The following is an 18,334-nucleotide window of genomic DNA, read 5'->3' as shown; positions in this document are numbered from 1 at the left end:
AGTAGAGAATCCCTCATTTTCAAACTCCCTTTCTCTTCCTGTCAGAACTGTCAGATATGTGACTATTTAGTGAAAACTTTATGGGTGGGCCACTAGCTGTCAGCTGCTAACAACTCCCTTCCCGTGCAACTGGAAAGTTGAGAAAGTATGTATCGGAATGCATCCCCTAACAAATCTGTGAGTAGGGTTGCTTGTTTCTGGAAAATACAGGCCTATGAACTAGGCTTATCTGGCCTGTGGGCAGATTATACCCTTATTTTACTTCAGCCTTTATGAAATTTGAATTTTGTTTCTCATTTCTCTTCTTAGGCTAATCAGTCCTAATTCTTTTAACATTTCCTTTCGGGTTACAGTTTCTAGATAATTTTTTTTTGTTGCTTTACTTTGGACCTTTTACTTCGTCTGCATCTTTTTTTGAAGTGCCATTCATCACATTAGACACAGTAAAAACATGTCTGCAAAGACCTGTTACCTGTCACAGAAGAAATTAGATTGGTCTGACATGATTTGCTCTTGATAAAACTCTTATTGTCTTTATAAAACTTGTCGTTCTGTTGTAGGAATTTACAAATAGTGTGTCCTGTAAAGTTAGTTTTACTGTAGGCAGGTGTTATAGAATAAGTTAGATTAACAGTATTCTGCTCGCTGAATAGTCTTGTTTAGCATTAGTAGGATAGCACAAGTAGCTAAAGTAGTTGAAGCCTTAGGCCGCAGGAGCTGACTAAGATTAAAGTTTTTTATAAAACTAATGCTGCTTATACAGAACTATCTGAATCTGGCAGATGCAAGCAGAATGAAGAAGATAATGACCAAGGAAAAAAATTCCAGGAGAATGAGGTAACTTCAGAAGAAGGCCAGCCCAGCGACAGTGAAAAACAATAAGAAATCAAGAGAACACTGACCAGAATTAAGTGGTTGGACTTGGGAATCGACTGCTGGGTGGTAAGGGTATAACTGATTGGTGCAATCAGGGGTAGGTGTCCCTCAACCAGCTTGACCAGTAACCTGAGAATCTGAGAATAAAAGAGGAATTTGAAATCTTCACTTGGACCTTACATTAATCAGCAGGATCATAGGGTCAGACCCTGTTATGGTGGCCAGTGTGCGTAAATCCATAACAGCAAGAGAACAGATTTCCTTTGTTAAAAATATTTTAAAATAGCTTTTTGTGTATGAATGTAACAGCAATACACAGAAGAAACAAATAGGATGTATATTATTAGGATAAATCTGATTTATCCTGCTGTTGATTGTATGGATTTGGCAAATTTTAGACTCTGCATATTGCTTTCAGTTATGAATCCCCTGTTGTTTACATGCAACTTAAGAGCAAATGAGTAGTCACATTAAAAGCAAATTACTAGCTTAGGAAATGATTACTGTGACAATTTGGGAGAATTTGGAGCTTATGTACTAATTTGATCTATTTTGAACTATAAAGTTTGTTTTTGAGAGAGATACCTGTTCTTTTTTTCTAACCCTATCATCTTGTGTATAACTGCTAATGTACCACCAAGCAGGAACATAAAATCCTGATGATTTTCTGTTCATGCCACTCAAAAGTTAGTTTCTATCTAGAAGAAGCAGTCTACAGACCTTTTTAATAGCTTTACGTAGATCTGCCTACTTCTGTTACTGTTGTACATAGAAAGTACTTATTTTAGTGTGTGTACTGCAAAGCTGCTGTGTTCACTTAGCTTCTATAAGAAACTATTAAAAAAACCCCACCCCATTTCCTAGTACATTAAAACTCTACCTGTGGAGGATCAGCATTGGTCCACAGTATTGCTCACCTGCCCATGAATCTTAGTTGCATTAGTGCACCAATAGTGCAAAAAAAAAATCTGTGCCTGAGAAGTATGACAGAGGGCCAGTGCTTCAGATGTCTGGGAAGCTGAAGCACACAAGGCTAATGTATTGAGTTTTAAAAGAGTGTCTAGTAGTCATAAGAAAGGAGAAGAGTAAAGACCAACCATAATGAAAATGTAACGTAAAGTGAGAATTCTTTCTTTGGTATGACTCATATAACAATATCTACCTATTATATGACACATTTAATTTGTTTAAGCTTTTAACTCTGAAAGCATTTAACAAAGAATTTAAAACTCATTATCCTTATTTTATGTATAAGGAGCCCAGCATGGCAATTCAGTGAGAAAATTGCCTTGCTGACAATACCAGCATAAAAAGTGTTCTTTTGCTTAGTGTACTTGCCATGTCTTCCAGCCACCATGCCCCGCTTGACATTCCTGCCTTAAGGCTAGTACTTGACCTTGTAAGGCTGAGCTACAAACAAGATGATAATGATGAATTATAAAATAGTTCTAAAAAGCATTTTGGGGCACTGTGTGTTTGTTTTTTCTAGAAGACAACTATTCTTAAGCTGCATCATTTTTATCTGTTTGTAAACCAGAGTGCAATCCCATGAGCTAGCTCTCTTGGCAGAGAAATGTAGGTGGGGTAGACCCAGATGGTGGGAACTACAGAGGACGGCGGTCAAGTTTTTCAGCTGGCTTCATTGGTAACTCTGTCGGGAGACACTTGCGAGCATGATGTCCCAGTGTCTATAGAGTAATCTGTCCCTCCTGGACTTGTTGAACAGGTCCCCCCAGCAGAGGAAAGCAGTACTCTGTGCTGCTTATGAATATCTGATAAAGGCCATTTCTGAAATTGCCCTGAATACATTTAAGGGCGACAGTCCATTAACACCGCACCTTCTTTGAGCCCTCAGAGCCACCTAAACCCTGATTACCAATACGATCCAGTGTGACTGCTTCTTGCTGCCTGTCTGTGTCTTTATAGAATAATTCTGTCGAGAAGTGCATAGACAGCGTGTTACAGCTGTAATTGGGAAGCAAATCAGTGATGATGCTGTAGGGGTGGCAGTTGTTACTCTGGGTTATCAGCTGGCTGAAAATATGTACGAGCAGGTATCTCATGAGACCTAGACTCTCAGCGGCTCCAACGTTGGACCTGTCAGCTTTTACAGTCTTGCAGCTAAAGGTACAGCAGGGTGTTGTTCAGAACTATGTAATATTCCCCATTCCGATCTAAGAAAAAGTCCAGAGGTGCATAGTCTGCAATAGCAGAAACCGGCAGCACCTCAATAAACAGCCTGTTGTCAATGCTGTTCTTCTTAAGGGATACTTCAAAGAAATCCAACTCAGATTTGGTACATTCTTCTGAGCAACCATGAACAAAGGCATGCCTTGTAAAATATATTTCCTTTTCTAACAGTAGAATGGGACCCATTTATCTGGGGTTTCTGTTTCTTTTCCACTGTTTGTCCTGGCTTTTTTCTTCTTCTCCCCTCCTTTTTCTTTTAAAGGGCTGGAGCAAACCTTCCCTGCACAGATATGATGTGGCTGTCTTTTTTTTAAGGATTTTCTTTGAATGTAAGCAAGCCCTGACCCCCCCTCGTGATTGCCAGTGTTTCCAACTTGTCCATGGTAATCTTGGAAATGTTTCTTTTGCAATATCTTGAGTGCTCATTTTAATGTATGGCTTAACAATTTCCAGACCCCTTTTCAAAAGCAGGATGCCCATTCCTAATATGCCATGGAATATATGTCCAACGCCCATACCGTATATCACAGGAATTCCTTGAAAAACAGAAGACCATTGCCTGCCTGGGCTTGCTAATTAATGTACAAGGCCGGGTCCCCAAAAATTTTCACCAACACCACTTTGGCATGGTTTCTTAAAATATCAGAGGCTTCTGGGGCTGAAGACGAATCTTCAGTATCACCTTCCCAAAGTGAAAAGAGATGATCTTATTCTGGTTAGCCTTTATTTTAATGCTGATCATGTTGATATGCTGGTGCTTTACTGCATATAGGGCATCTTATCATACTTCACCATAATGATCTCGTTATTACCAACAGTCAGAAGACAGCGCAGTAATGGAATGGAAAAATCCCCGACAAGCTGGTGATCTATAAGATTTCTGTAGAGCTAAAGTGAATTTAACCTTCTGGTGATGTTCACTACAAAGTGAAATTTCTTATCCACAACCCCTGGAGAAACCCCCAAAATATGTGCTAGGTCCCTTCTTGTAGAATAAGTATAAGGCTTCTCACCCATTTTGATCTTCGTTTTCCTTATGACAGTGTCATAGACCAGGCTCAGTGCTGGAGAGTCAACAGCTGACTCTTTGTTGTGGGGGTTAATAAGATTGTTCATATGTTCCAATCAACATGCAGACGGATAGAAAATAGCTTTTCCAAAGACTACACTGCCATGTCTTACCCTGTAGCACTATTTCAAAGATGATGTCTTCATTGATGTTATTACAGCTCTACCGGTACTGTATTTCTGCAAGCCCCACCTCCTACTTCCCGAAGTGCTCCAGGGCATTCACCAGCTCTATGGTGAAGTTTGAGCTGGTGTTTTGTGGGAAGTATCTGATGATTGCATCGCTGGGTAGTGTGACTGTAGAACGCCCTGTCCACCATCCTTCTTTTTTCCCCCGCTCGTACCCCAATTGCTAGGTGTCCTGCACTGGTCAGTTCTTTTGTTTTGTGGAGTCTGTTTCAGAAATCCCTTAGGAACTCTTTCTTATTGTCCCACGCACACGTTGTTGTGAAGTTGGCATTTTTTTCTCTTGTTTTCATTTTTGCAGCTAGTGTTGCCTATGTCTTACAGCACTGTGCAAAACCAAAAGTCTTACCCAGTAATTATGTATAGCCATCATGTGGTGCCCAGTTGTTGGGGCCTCTTTTTCCAGGTCACAGGATTAGGATTGGTCTCTTCTTCACATTGGGCAGGGGTTGCACATGGGGAGGGCCTTGATTGGCCTCCTGGAGGAGATCTGTAGCCCTTGTCTTTTCTAACTTGTTTGTGTCCCCCAACCTTGTGACACCCCCCCCCCCGCCTTCTTGAACCATCTACCCTATCCCAGACATGTCAAGGCTTCTTCAAAAGCCTTGTAAATTGGGGGGGGGGGGAGGGGCAAACCTGCCTTTTAAATTTTTTTAACTAATTCCTTTCTATTTATATTTAAACTTTAATTATTCATTACATTAGGTCTTATTAAAAAAATGTTTTCTACATTTTATACCGACCATTTTATGAAAATATACATATATTTAATTTATATACCTTTATGTATGTGTATATATACACAACACACAACCATATATATAAATATAATATATACCTAAAATGTATCTATATATGAATGAATAAAATATATATTTATATATATTTGTAAATTCCTTCATATATAAAATATGTGTATAAATTTATATGTTTTTATATATGGAGACTTCATTGTTCAAAGGAAAAGAACACAGACAATCAGGGTGCTGTGAGATCACATGGGTGTGATGGTTTCAAAAAAAATGGCAACCAATCATTTACAAAGCAGTATGAAAACACATGGGGAATGACACAATAAAAAATGGAAGCTCCGTGCCACAAAATGGTGGCAGAAATAACATGGCAGGAGGGGGTTTCCTGCTCTGACATCCTTCTGAGGTAAACAGGAAGGGATGGCTTGTCCTGCCAGCCAGTCACAGGGCCGCCTGAGAATACATGGCGTATGACTGTCAAAAGGGGCTGTCAGCCTCTGGTGAGTTACACTTGGCTGGTTGCCAGGTGCTCACCAAGCTGCTCTCTCATTCCCCCCTCCTCAGCAAGATGGACGGGGGAGAAAAAACATAAGATGAAAAAAGCTAATAAGGACAGGGAGATCACTTGCCAATTACTGTCATGGCAAAACAGACTAAAATTGGGGAAATTAATTTAATTTATTGCCAATTAAAAATAGAGTAGGATAGTGAGAAACAAAAAACAAACAAAAAAACACCTTCCACCCACCCCTCCTTCTTCTCGAGCTCATTTCCAACTTTCTACCTCCTCCCCCTCCTTGAGCAGCAGGGGGAGGGGAATGGTGGTTGCGGCCAGTTCATAATGCTTCATCTCTGCCGCTCCTTCCTCTTCATGCTTTTCCCCTACTCCAGTTTAGGGTTCCTGCCACGGGATACAGTCCTTCACAAAATGCTCCAGAATGAGTCCTTTCCACAGGCTCCTTCAGGAACAGATTGCTCCAGTGTGGGTCCCCCACGGGGTCAAAATTCCTGCCAGCAAACGTGTTCCTGCCTGAGATCTTCATGGGCTGCAGCTTCTTTTAGGGCACCTTGTGCTGCAGCGTGGGGTCCCCAATGGGCTGTGGTGTAGATATCTGCTCCGACGTTTGTCATTACGTAAAGGGTTAACCAGCCTGTAGGTGTGTACAGAGCATGACTGCGGATTCATAGGATTTTGTAATATACAAGGACACGAAGACTTTATCCTCTCAATTTCTCTACTTTATTGCAGATTACCACAAATCTGCGCTAGCAAGTATACTTACGATTAATAAAGCAAACATATATATATATCAAGCTACTATAAATTACTATCAGGAATCAATATAATAATAATAATTAATATTATAGCAACAATCAATGACAACAACAACCAAGTAGGTATATATTATTACAGGTTACTACAAACTTATTAGTGAAACAAATATCAACAATATAAGAAAAGATATTCTAATGATAGATTACTTATATGTATATATAATACCGATATCAAGCGAATTAGACAGAGTTCAGAAGCTACAAAACCATCCCAAAGGGGAGGAGAAACCAATCCCAGGGTGGGGGCAAGCATTCCAAAAGAGGGGAGGACAAACCGAACCGACCCCACAGTGTGGGCCCAGAGCAGGACCAATAAAATAACAGACTCTCACTTCAAAGATGATCCATGTCACGGAGTTTGCAGTCTGTCAGCCGTCCCTTCTGGGAGTCCAAGATCTCGTAGAAAGTTCGTGTGGACAATTCAACCTGTTTAGGAAAGAAAAAGTACATGCAGCACAGGAAGTTCTAAGAGAGACATGCCCCATTTTGGATAAAAATTAAGTCCTTTTTATATCATAGAGACATAAGAGCACATAGGACACCACTGCTTCAATAAGTCAATAGATGCTCTTAATTTCTATTTTTCACCTGGAACAGGAAATAGATGATGATGTTTTCTGTTCTTTCAGAGCAATTTTATTTTTGCACACTGTTTTCCTGTTCTTGCAGTAGAACAGACAATGGCAGATACCGATTCTTATTTTGTCGGGATGTTTTCCCCTTTTTTCCAGACTATTTTTTCACCTTTTCAGATGTTTAGTTGCCATTACAGTTCCTTGTTTTTGCACTTATCAATGGTATGTCAGGATGTCTCCAGTTTCTAGGAACCCAGCTCTACTTCAGACATGCTAGCTGAGCTTCTCAAGGATGCTTCACAAGCCTACTTTGAAAATATGTGGGATATGCCATATTTTAAAAATGGTATTTTGCTGAAAGAAATTGGTGGCTGAAATAAAATTGTATGTAGTGGGGACAGACATCCAGGTCCTTAAACCACGTAATGGCATGGCACTTCTTATCTTGGATATCAGTGGTCCTTATAATACTGTTGTTATATTACCTTCTGCAAAGAGTTAAAACTTCCTTGGTTTTCTGCCTTACTATAAAGATACATTGGATAAGAAAGCCAAGAAGAATTTATCCCAATTTCTAGGCAAAACACCTGCATTAAAATTTTAACACAGTAATAAATTCCCATTAGGATGTAGAACACATTTCTTCAGTGAGTGCAGACTACAAGTAACAGGCAATCAAACAAATTACGAGTGAGAGAATTAAATTTACACACAAGCACTATGTACTTTTTAAAGCTGAATGTGATTAACAGGATCAAAATGTGACTTTGGATTTTTTTTTTTAATGCCTCAAAATTTAGAACATGGTAGAGGCAATTAGTGTTTGAATGACAGAATCATTAGCTGGTTAGAAAACAACCATGGTTTATAGTTTAATGTAAAGCAGCTGTTCAAAAAGCAAATTATCATGTTGTCTCTTAAAGTACTCTCTTGCTCTATAACTGCTACCTTTTGTGTATATATATGTTTCCCACTTTGCTTCAGATGTTAAAGATAATTCAATATTAGAAGTGTGATTTGAAAGATAAATAATTTTGAAAAGGAAAAAAATAAATACATCTGAATATATTTTTTAAAATGAAATACATGGATGTTGCAGTACAAACTTTGTGTCAGTGTACAACTAAACATGGAGTGACTAGTATTTCTACTGTAACTAGTAGAAAAGTCATCCCTGCTCTGTCCTTTCTTTGAGTGGCCCTAAAGATAATAAATCTTGCCTCTTAGCATCCGATTATGCAGATGTGCCTAATGTTCATATAACCACCTTTGAAGCTTAACTCCTAGAGAATTACAAATACAGATGCAGAGACCGTCAAACTAGCAAAATTCACTCCTCCAAATACCAGGAACATAAGGAGGAGACACTTGTAGATATTTAGGTCAGCAGCCCTTAAGCCAGTTTGGATCTGGAAGCAATATAGCTGCACAGTGCTTGACAGAGCTATAGTGCTTCAAGACTCAAGTTGGTCCTTATGGTTATACATTGCCTCACTAAGACCTACTAGACTGAGTTTTGATTACCTCAGGAATCTCTGTACCATCCAGAGTAAACATGCCATGAAATAGCTGCCATAGTTTTCTGAACATCCTCTCCCCACACTCAACATAGCTGTTCCCTCTCTTATGTAGTCAGAGAGATCAAAGTTCAAGGTATTTTTTCCAGGTAAACAGATCAAGTTCCAGGTATTTGCTTGGACTATTAGGGAGGCAGTAGGTGTGGAGAGGACTCAGGAGCAGAAGCAGGTAGTTTTAATGAAACAGAGACCACATCTGGAAGCTGAGCGGCACTGCAGCTCAAGAAGTCTCTCCTGGAATAGAAACACACACTGACTTGTAGAAGACAAATCTCAAGAAACACAAATTGCAAAAGTCTCCACTACTCCAGAAACTAACAGGGGAGACAAAGATTAAAATGGCAGTACCTAGCAAAACCCAGATTGTACAAAGCATATGAGAATGAGAAACCAATAAACACAGTTAGACTATTTCTATAACAAGAAGGAGCGCACTGTAATGGAAGCAGATGTGTAAAGCAAAGCAGTTGATATTGAGAACTGAATGTATGCACTATGTGCTGCAGGGGTTTTACTTCCAACTAGTCTTGATCAACTTAGTGATTGGAATACATCGGTTTTGAAGACTGTCTATTGGCTTAATTTCATCAGAAAGGAATGTATTTCATGCTCTGTATATACACTCCATGATGTTAACCAAAGCTTAAAAAAACCCCCCCACAATCCTGATCTACACTGTAATTTTAATGTAGAACAATCCTCAAGAATCAAGGGGGCACAATGTCCAATTTAGAAATAAATATAATAAGGTGGCACGCTTGATCTTCAGTTATGCATCTCTTCATGTCTGGGCATGCAATCTCAGTTTCAGTCCATATATGCAAAGGCAAGAGCTGGAATGGAAGACTTTGGGTTATTGAGAACCTATTGGCTTACCTTTGGGTGAAGGTATAGGTTCATTCAATAATGTCTTTTAATAATTATATAAACTGTGCATTTTAGTCCCTTCCTTATACAGATGTTATGTTTCTGCTCCCAGTATAGCTACCCCATCCCCATTTTGTTGTAATTTTTTAGAGGTAAAATTTCTCTGCCATTGATTCTTTCATTTGCCTTTGTACTTTTTGTGGAACATTTTTTCATCACTTTTCCCCATCTAACACTGATGAAGAACAGAGGGGATGTACTCGGTTTGGTGTCCTGGTTTCGGCTGGGATAAAGTTAATTTTCTTCCTAGTAGCTGGTATAGTGCTGTGTTTTGGATTTAGTATGAGAATAATGTGATAACACACTGATGTTTTAGTTGTTCCTAAGCAGTGCTTACACTAGTCCAGGAATTTTCAGCTTCCCATGCTCTGCCAGCAAGGAGGTGCACAAGAAGCTGGGAGGGAGCATAGCCAGGACAGCTGACCAAAACTGGCCAAAGGGCTATTCCATACCATATGATGTCATGCTCAGTATATAAGCTGGGAGGGACTTGTCCATGTTGCATCGATTGCTGCTCCGGGAATGGCTGGGCTTCGGTCAGTGGGTTGTGAGCAATTGCATTGTGCATCACTTGTTTTGTACATTCTTTTATCATTGTTATTATTTTTTCTCTTCCTCTGCTGTCCTATTTAACTGTCTTTATCTCAACACACACTTTTTACTTTCTTTTCTGATTCTCTCCCCCATCCCACCGGGCATTGGGGGGAGGTGAGCAAGCAGCTGCGTGGTGCTTAGTTGCCGACTGGGGTTAAACCATGACAAAAGTATAGCATTACAAGAGTAATTCTTTCTTCATGTGCATGAGGTGTCCCATTGAAATTGGGGCACCCTGAATGCAGTTTTACAAAGGGTTCTTATACATTTCAAGTGTTCAGATACAACATGCTTTGACGAATCGCTACTTAACACACATACTACTGTTTTTAAAAGCAACTATAATTCTATGGCGTCATCACCCATCTGCTTCTTTCTAGATCTAGATGTCCCTGGAGTTGGTCTTGCTCTGGTTACTTATCTATGATGCCAGATAATGGGAGGGTTTCACAAAGGTGTTGGAGGGGCTAGTAGGCTGGCGTTATCTCAGTTGTCCAGGGGTATCCTTTATTCTTCAGGGTGGGGCTCTCCTTCTCCTTGCAATGAGCTGTGGTGCTTTAGTCATACTTACTTAAGCATGACTATGCAGTATACAATGTAAACTATATATATCTCTTAAGAAAGTTCATACAATAAAGACTAATTGGTACAATATTTAAGGAATGGGATTTTCCTTATAATGTCTCCTTTTCTTTTGACTGTCAGGGTCACACTATATTATTGTCGTGGTTTAGCCCCAGCCGGCAACTAAGCACCACGCAGCCGCTCGCTCACTGCCCCCTGGTGGGATGGGGGAGAGAATCAGAAGAGTACAAGTGAGAAAACTCATGGGTTGAGATAAAGACAGTTTAATAGGGAAGGCAAAAGCCGCGCACACAAGCAAAGCAAAGCAAGGAATTCCTTCACTACTTCCCATGGGCAGGCAGGTGTTCAGCCATCTCCAGGAAAGCAGGGCTCCATCATGCATAACAGTTACTTGGGAAGACAAATGCCATCACTCCTAATGTCCCCCCTTCCTTCTTCTTCCCCAGCTTTATATACTGAGCATGACGTCATATGGTATGGAATAGCCCTTTGGTCAGTTTGGATCAACTATCCTGGCTGTGTCCCCTCCCAGCTTCTTCTGCACCTGGCAGAGCATGGGAAGCTGAAAAGTCCTTGACTGGTGCAGCAACAACTAAAACATCTCTGTATTATCAACACTGTTTTCAGCACAAATCCAAAACATAGCCCCATACCAGCCACTATAAAGAAAATTAACTCTATCTCAGCTGAAACCAGGACAATTATTCATTATTTTAGTAGTAAGTTGAATACATAAGATAATACAACACTGCAAACACACAGATATAATTACAAAGCAAAGTAAGATAGCAAATGCAACAACTAAAATCCTTTTAGTCCATAATCCTATACCTAACTCTGGGAGCCAAGAGATTAACCATACAAATAGATATAGGGGAGATCCCTGTCTTACTTCATGCAATATTTTTAAATGAGGCTTTACCTTGCTTATATCAGTTTCATTTTTTCTGGTCTTGGTTTACATAAAACCAGCAGCTATTATTCAATAATGCACATACTCTGTCCTGTGCTGCTAACAGGTAGTCTAAGGCTATCTGATTCTGTATTACCATTTGTGATAATACTTTGATTTCTTCCTGTAGGGCTATAATACAATCTGTGGTTTCATTAATGGCTTTTTCTAATTCTTTTGACAGATTTGGAATCATTTTTTCTAGTCATGCAAACTCTAAGCATGGGATAAGAGCTTTTTAGAAACAGGTGGAACTTAGTGCCACATTCTATCAGAGGGTTGTAACACTTTTTCCCATATATATCAGTAGTTATGAGCTACAGGGGCAGAAAAGACAGTGGTGCTAACCTGTGCAGATGGTATTAATGTACTTAGAATACACTTTTCTGCTCAGGTTGAGGGTAAATACTCAAATGCCCTTTCTCCACATATTGCCCTGGTAGTTGTGAAAATAGGGTAGTATAATCTTCAAATAAATCTGAATCATGTAAATTATTTCCAGTAAAAGGGTTATAGCATGTACCACATTTGGTTGTTTAGGTAAATCAGTAAGGTTCGGATCCACATTAGATGACTCAGAGCGATTGGGATCCTATAGGCCCATCGTGAAAACCAAAATTTTATAATTATCTTTAGTTTGATTGTGGCTCCTACAGAATACCAAGTTAATCTGTCTGCAAATATCCACATTGTTTCGGAGTCTGCAGGGCCTGATAAACTCCATCCAAGAACAAATCTACAGCGTGATGTCTTATTATAATAGGTTTTATGTAAGGGCTTTTGGAAAATCTCCCCTGTAGTATATAGTAAGGTTTTGAATAAAATCTGTGGAGGAATACTGATTGCCTTTAGCCATAGGAACAAATCTATGGAACATTCCAGGCATAGGATTCCCCTTTTCATCTATATGGTCTCAAGACCTGAATTGTCCATTTCCATTAATTCTAATAATTTAAAAAATATATTGGCATTTCCAGTTCCCAGCCCCTACAAAGTGATTATGCACATTCTATCATAAAGTCTAAATCATCTAGATTTTGTCTCAAGCTGCCAGAGAGGTTGAACCTGTATACACTGGAATATAAGAAGTTGGAGCTAGAATGCAGAAACACTGAATTATTTACAATTCTTGAAATTTCTTGCATACTCTAAATATCCAGAATTGTTTATTATACTTATTCAGTGCATAACTTCCTTTGCATGATACGTTCTCATTCTCTAGAATCCAAGAAAGAGAAGAGTTGTGTAACCAAGCGTTTCTGTTTTTTAAGTGGTTAAGATATTTTTATGGCAGAACTGCACAAGTAAATAAGATTAAATTCATTTTACGGAATCACTGTTTGCTCCTTCACAGATTTGATATGTTAACGGTGGGAATATGCATGGGTTTTTTTGGGGGGGAATCTAGTAAGCTTCCACCAAACTATAGAGGTTAGACATCCATATTCTCATCTTTTTTTCTCTTCAGTTGATTGGAGAAACTCTTTGTGACCCCAGTAACTCTTAGGTAAATATTAGTCACATTTGTAAATATTTATTTCACTTTCCTCCTATCCCTGCCAGATTCCACTATGAAAAAAACAGTGCTTTAAACCTGTGCACTTCAGAAATAAGAAAATTTATCCAAGTTTTTCCTGAAAACTTGTTTTCTTGGACTAATACAGTTGAATTTGTTTCTTTTCCAGAAGATCATTTTATTTCATCTTAATGCTTGAGTTTTGATGTGTTTTGTTTCCTGACTATCAATTCACTAATTGAAACTCTTCCTCAGCCTACAAAATTTCTAAGTATGCTGTATAAACAGGACTCTCATCTGTCCTACTGATTGCTGTTACACTCATGACTGCACAGAACAGCGATTCAGGCTTTTGGATTTGTGAATCCCATTATTTCCAAGGAAAGAAAGACATTGATGATTTTCCTAATTGTAGACAGCTGTAGTTTTTTTTTGTTTGTTCTGATTTGAGAAGAACATTACCTAATCACAATGTTTTCCCATGAATTTTTTTTCTTGATTTCAGGAATCTATACATATTGTACCTCCAGAGAACTTTATTCTTGCTTTTCTCGAGTCACTATGAATTAGAATCAGTCAGTGGTGGAATAGCTGTACAAACCAACTTAATATCAAAATCCCCCACTTTCTCCTGAATTTAAACACATATAAAAGTGAATCACTTTATTTAGAAACACATATTTTTTTCCTCTTGTAACATTTCTTTTAATGTATTGTGAGTAATTCATAAGGGTTTTTTTATTGTTTTCTAAGGCAGGAATACATTTTGCAACTATTAAGTCTGATTTCTAAAGCAAGAAGTATTCTGTGTTAACAATATTTCTTCATCCCCTGTAACTGTTAAACCCATTGATATATTTCATCCAAATTTATAGAGGATAGAGATCATAAAGGTAATTAGGTTCTGTCAGGTTTTGAGATAAATGCAGGAGGATAAAGGAGAAAATTTATCACAAGTATCCTGGTGAAGGAAAAGAAGGTCGGAAGAAGGACATAAGAGGATGTACAAGGAGCGTACACTTGTGCTTGACCACAGAGAAAGCATTAACCCCACACCTCTGTAGAATCTGGAGACACAAATTTCATTACCTCTTGTGTTCTTAGAGCTATTCCTCTGATTTAGCATTTTAAATAATGAGAGTCCTTGAAATCTTTCACACTAAACTTAGCTGCCTATTCTCATAATATGCTGTAAGTAAATCAGAAGCTATGTACAGGATTTGCTGGATTAAATTCTGTACCCCAAGTTAGTCTTTGTTACAGGGTTAAATAATCAGAATGATCTCTTCAGGTAAGGTAAGAATTACTGTTATCCATATGTATTTGTGTACTACTCTGTAGAGGATGAAAATTCAGTTAAATTCATTTTCTTAAGCACTGCTGGAAAATGCTGATAGAAACTTAGTCTCATTAATTTACAATGCCAGTTGATTTAACAGTGGTATGTTACTGTGTTATTTACTATATATGTTTTTTCCAGGCTGTTCTTTTTTGTTAGTATTTTTTGAAACTCCACTGACTATAATTTGTGTAATGACTGAAATTTAGTAGGTGCAGTGTAAGGAGAACAAATGTAACAATGAGGGATACCAGAGTTTGTTGGTCTTTTAAAAATTTCTTTCTTTTTTTCAGATTCTGGAAACAATACTTACACCAAAAAATCCTGAAGAAAACTAGATAACGTTATATTTAAATAACTTTAATAAGAACAGGATACCAACATTTGAAATGGATTTCTGATCTTCATCTGGTATATGTGATTTAAGTAAACTATACATTTTGGCATCATGGACAGCAAGTAGACAAATTTTCCTGAATAGAACCTGCACCTCAAATAACTGGCATCTTCTTGACATAATCTACAATAATTTGCTCAAAAATCAGAGGAGAGGGACTAAATGGAAAAAGAGACATTAGACTATATGGGGGGATTAGAGGAGTTTGTGAGGGATAAAACTATGGAGTACACATCTCAAATATTCCTGTGTAATTTTAATAAGTAATAGTAATACATAATCTGCACATATGAAAATACAGTGGAATTGGATGATATGTTGTGACCTTTGAAGGTAATTCACACTTATTCTCTTTTATTTGTCTTGTAAAAGCTACACACTTGAAAAAAAATGCATTATCAGATGAATGACTTTTGTCACTTGTCCATTTATCTTTCTGATAATCTGGTAACTTCTTCTCTACTTCCTAATCATTTCTATCCAACTGGGGCACATCTGTATCAAAGATGGATTAATTTCAAAAATTGCTAGCAATTCAGTTAGGTTCAAACATAATTAATCGATGTGTAGTCAGATTTCCACTTGAAATTTCAAGGAGACACTCTTGTGAGATTGCCAGTGTTTGCCACTGTACTGGGTCTGGCTGAGATGGAGTTAATTTTCTTCATAGCAGCCCATACAGTGCTGTGTTTTGGATTTGTGACTAAATTAGTGTACAAGGCCTTTTCTTTTTCCTACTCTGCCTGCTCCAGCAAGTAGGCTTCGAGGGGACACAACCAGGACAGCTGACCCGAACTGACCAAAGGGATATTCCATACCATATGACATCGTGCTCAGCAATGTAACCAGATGTAACCAAAATGATAAGTTTGTTCTTTTGTAACTAAGCAACATAGAGATAGGAGCGGGGTAGACAATGCTTTAATATTGTGTTTGTACACCTATGGCTATGGATATGCTACTATACCCAAAGACAATAGGACGAGGAGTAGTATGGACATGCTGCTATGCTCCCAGTACAGCCCCAGCCCATCTTGACAATGAGCAGAGGAGTAGTTAGAATAATTGGTTTGTGATAGAATAGGAATAAGGGCACCAAATCATTGTTAGGGACCATGCACCATGAAGAAGGGAAGCAAGTTACATAAGCAAGGTGATATTGCGTATGTCCAGAAGAAGGGGTCAACTAAAGGACACACCTGTACAAACACCCAGGACCACCAGAGACCCCCACGGAAGCCCCTCGGAGTTCAAGGACGCATGCGTAATGACCATGCAAATATGATAATTAGTTCTGGGAAATAGAAGGAATATGCATGATCATTCTGGGAAATTTGATGCATATGTATGTAATCAGACAATATAAGCTTTGGTTAATGTAACCTGCGGTATGCACGCTAGGTGGAACGATCCCCCGTGCATCCGGCGCCGTAATAAAGAATGCCTGCTTCTTAATACTACATTGGTGTTAAGGAGTTTGATTCCCAGTTTCGGTGACAGCAATAAAAGTTCGGGGAAAGGAGGAGGAGAGGGGGACGTTTGTGGTTGTGGCATTTGTCTTTCCAAGTGACCATTATGTATGCTGAGGCTCTGCTTTCCAGGAAGTGGCTAAACATTTGCCTCGCGATGGAAAGTAGTGAATGAATGCCTCTTTTTCTTTGCTTGCACATGCAGCTTTGCTTCACCTATTAAACTGTCTTTATGTCAACCCAAGAGTTTTTCTCACTTTTGCCCTTCCAATTCTCACTGCCATCCTGCTGTGTGGGGGAGTGAACGAGCGACTGGGTGGGGGGCTTAGCTGCCAGCCAGGGTCAACTCACCACAGCCATTTGTGGATAACGGGAAATATCCCTTTTATGATATTTCAGTACTATTTCTTCTAGGGCTAAATAGACCAGAAAATGATGAAAACCAAGCAGAACTGAGATTCAGTAATGTAGGCTGGGGAATTGCCTTGAGTCAACTGTATTTCTGAAATCCTGTAGAAGATTAAAAAAGCAACTATTTCTCCATAAATAGGCATGATATACAATCCCTTAAGTGCACTTAATCGACCAGTTGATTAAAAGAAAGGAGGGAAAATAATGTAATTGTAAATGGGGAATATAAAAGTGTTGAATGACTGGTGACAGGCTGCAGAAATCTATTTGATAACTTTTCTAGCAAATGCTGAAGTTTCTGGGGTTATAAATAATAAGGTTGCACAGAATAACATGAAGTATTTTATAAAACAGGCTCATTTAAACAATTTTTTTTTACTTGGACAAATATGGTGAGCTGTATTTAGGAACAAAGAGTGTTGATCTAATATTTCCAAAAAGAATTGAGGATCAGAGTAGATAGATAACCATTTGAATAGGATTTTCTTATATACTGCTGTAACTCATGTATAATCAGGGGAAACATGAGGAGCAGAGCCAAGATATTACCTTGCTAAACAGTCATGGTGATGCTGCTACAGAAAATGTGCTTTCAGTTCTGCTGTTAACACAAAAGTTTAAAAAAATCTGTAAGATTGATCTAATTATATAAAACATACCTTATTAGTATACTGACTGTGGAAAAATGAGTCAGTCTGTTTCTACTACAATACAAGAGCAAACTGAACAGCTTTGACCTCACTGATAGCTTCTCTGTCACATAAAGACAGAATAGTTCATATAAGGAACCTACATCTCAAGCTGAAATTATAAGCATGAGCAGTAAAATTATTACTACTGTTATTTGTGATATGAAGTCAGCCTTAGGTAAATATGCCTTGCTTTTAGAGGAAAATCCTCTGAGCAAAGTGTGTTAAAAAAAAAAGCCAAACAAAACAAACATCCCCTCAGTATACTTTAAATTCTGTGATTTATCATGACGGCTAATTTTTAGGTTAGTTATAATTTAGTAATCTCTTTACTAAGTGTGAAAACATAGCCTGTTAGCCCTAATTTTATGTTTCTGAGAAACTCTCCCCACACACACTTCTGAAAAAACAGGGATGGAATTTCTCAAATGTATCACCTAATACATTCCATACTGCGTAGGGATCTTGGGAGACTGAGGAACATACTTCCAACCATGTGCTTCAATGCCATGTAGTTTAGTCAGTTACTGGAATTATTTTCTATATTCTGCACTTCAAAATACTAGCAGGATATTTTTTAAAGGAAGTACTGGATTTGAAACATTCTTAGCTGAGAACTGATCCTGCATTTGAGATCATTGCTTCCAGTTAGTAGACGGTTTAATTAGTCCAGGCACCTTTTCAAAGCAAAGTTTTTCATATCAGGTTGCTGGCACATTGCCAATACTTATTATAGAATTGAACAGAACAGAATAGTTCAGTTGGAAGGGACCTACAACAATCATCTAGTCCAACTGCCTGACCACTTCAGGGCTGACCAAAAGTCAAAGCATGTTATTAAGGGCATTGTCCAAATGCCTCTTAAACACTGACAGGCATGGGGCATCGACCACCTC

At 38.5% G+C, this 18,334-nt stretch overlaps 1 long non-coding RNA gene across 1 annotated transcript in view; it reads right to left on the bottom strand.

The window, feature by feature from the left end:
* Positions 1-5,692: 5,692 nt before the first annotated feature.
* LOC140651113 (uncharacterized) overlaps positions 5,693-18,334 on the bottom strand; it is a 31,207-nt gene continuing 18,565 nt past the window's right edge. Inside the window, exons 3-4 of the long non-coding RNA XR_012042271.1 lie at positions 6,740-6,833; positions 5,693-6,223 (exon numbers count right to left, since the gene is read on the bottom strand). This is a non-coding gene — a long non-coding RNA (uncharacterized lncRNA). The remainder of the gene's footprint in view (positions 6,224-6,739; positions 6,834-18,334) is intronic.

The sequence above is a fragment of the Ciconia boyciana genome, chromosome 4, assembly GCF_034638445.1.
Source record: "Ciconia boyciana chromosome 4, ASM3463844v1, whole genome shotgun sequence".
Lineage (NCBI taxonomy): Eukaryota > Metazoa > Chordata > Aves > Ciconiiformes > Ciconiidae > Ciconia > Ciconia boyciana.
This window is presented reverse-complemented; position numbering and strand designations above follow the sequence as displayed.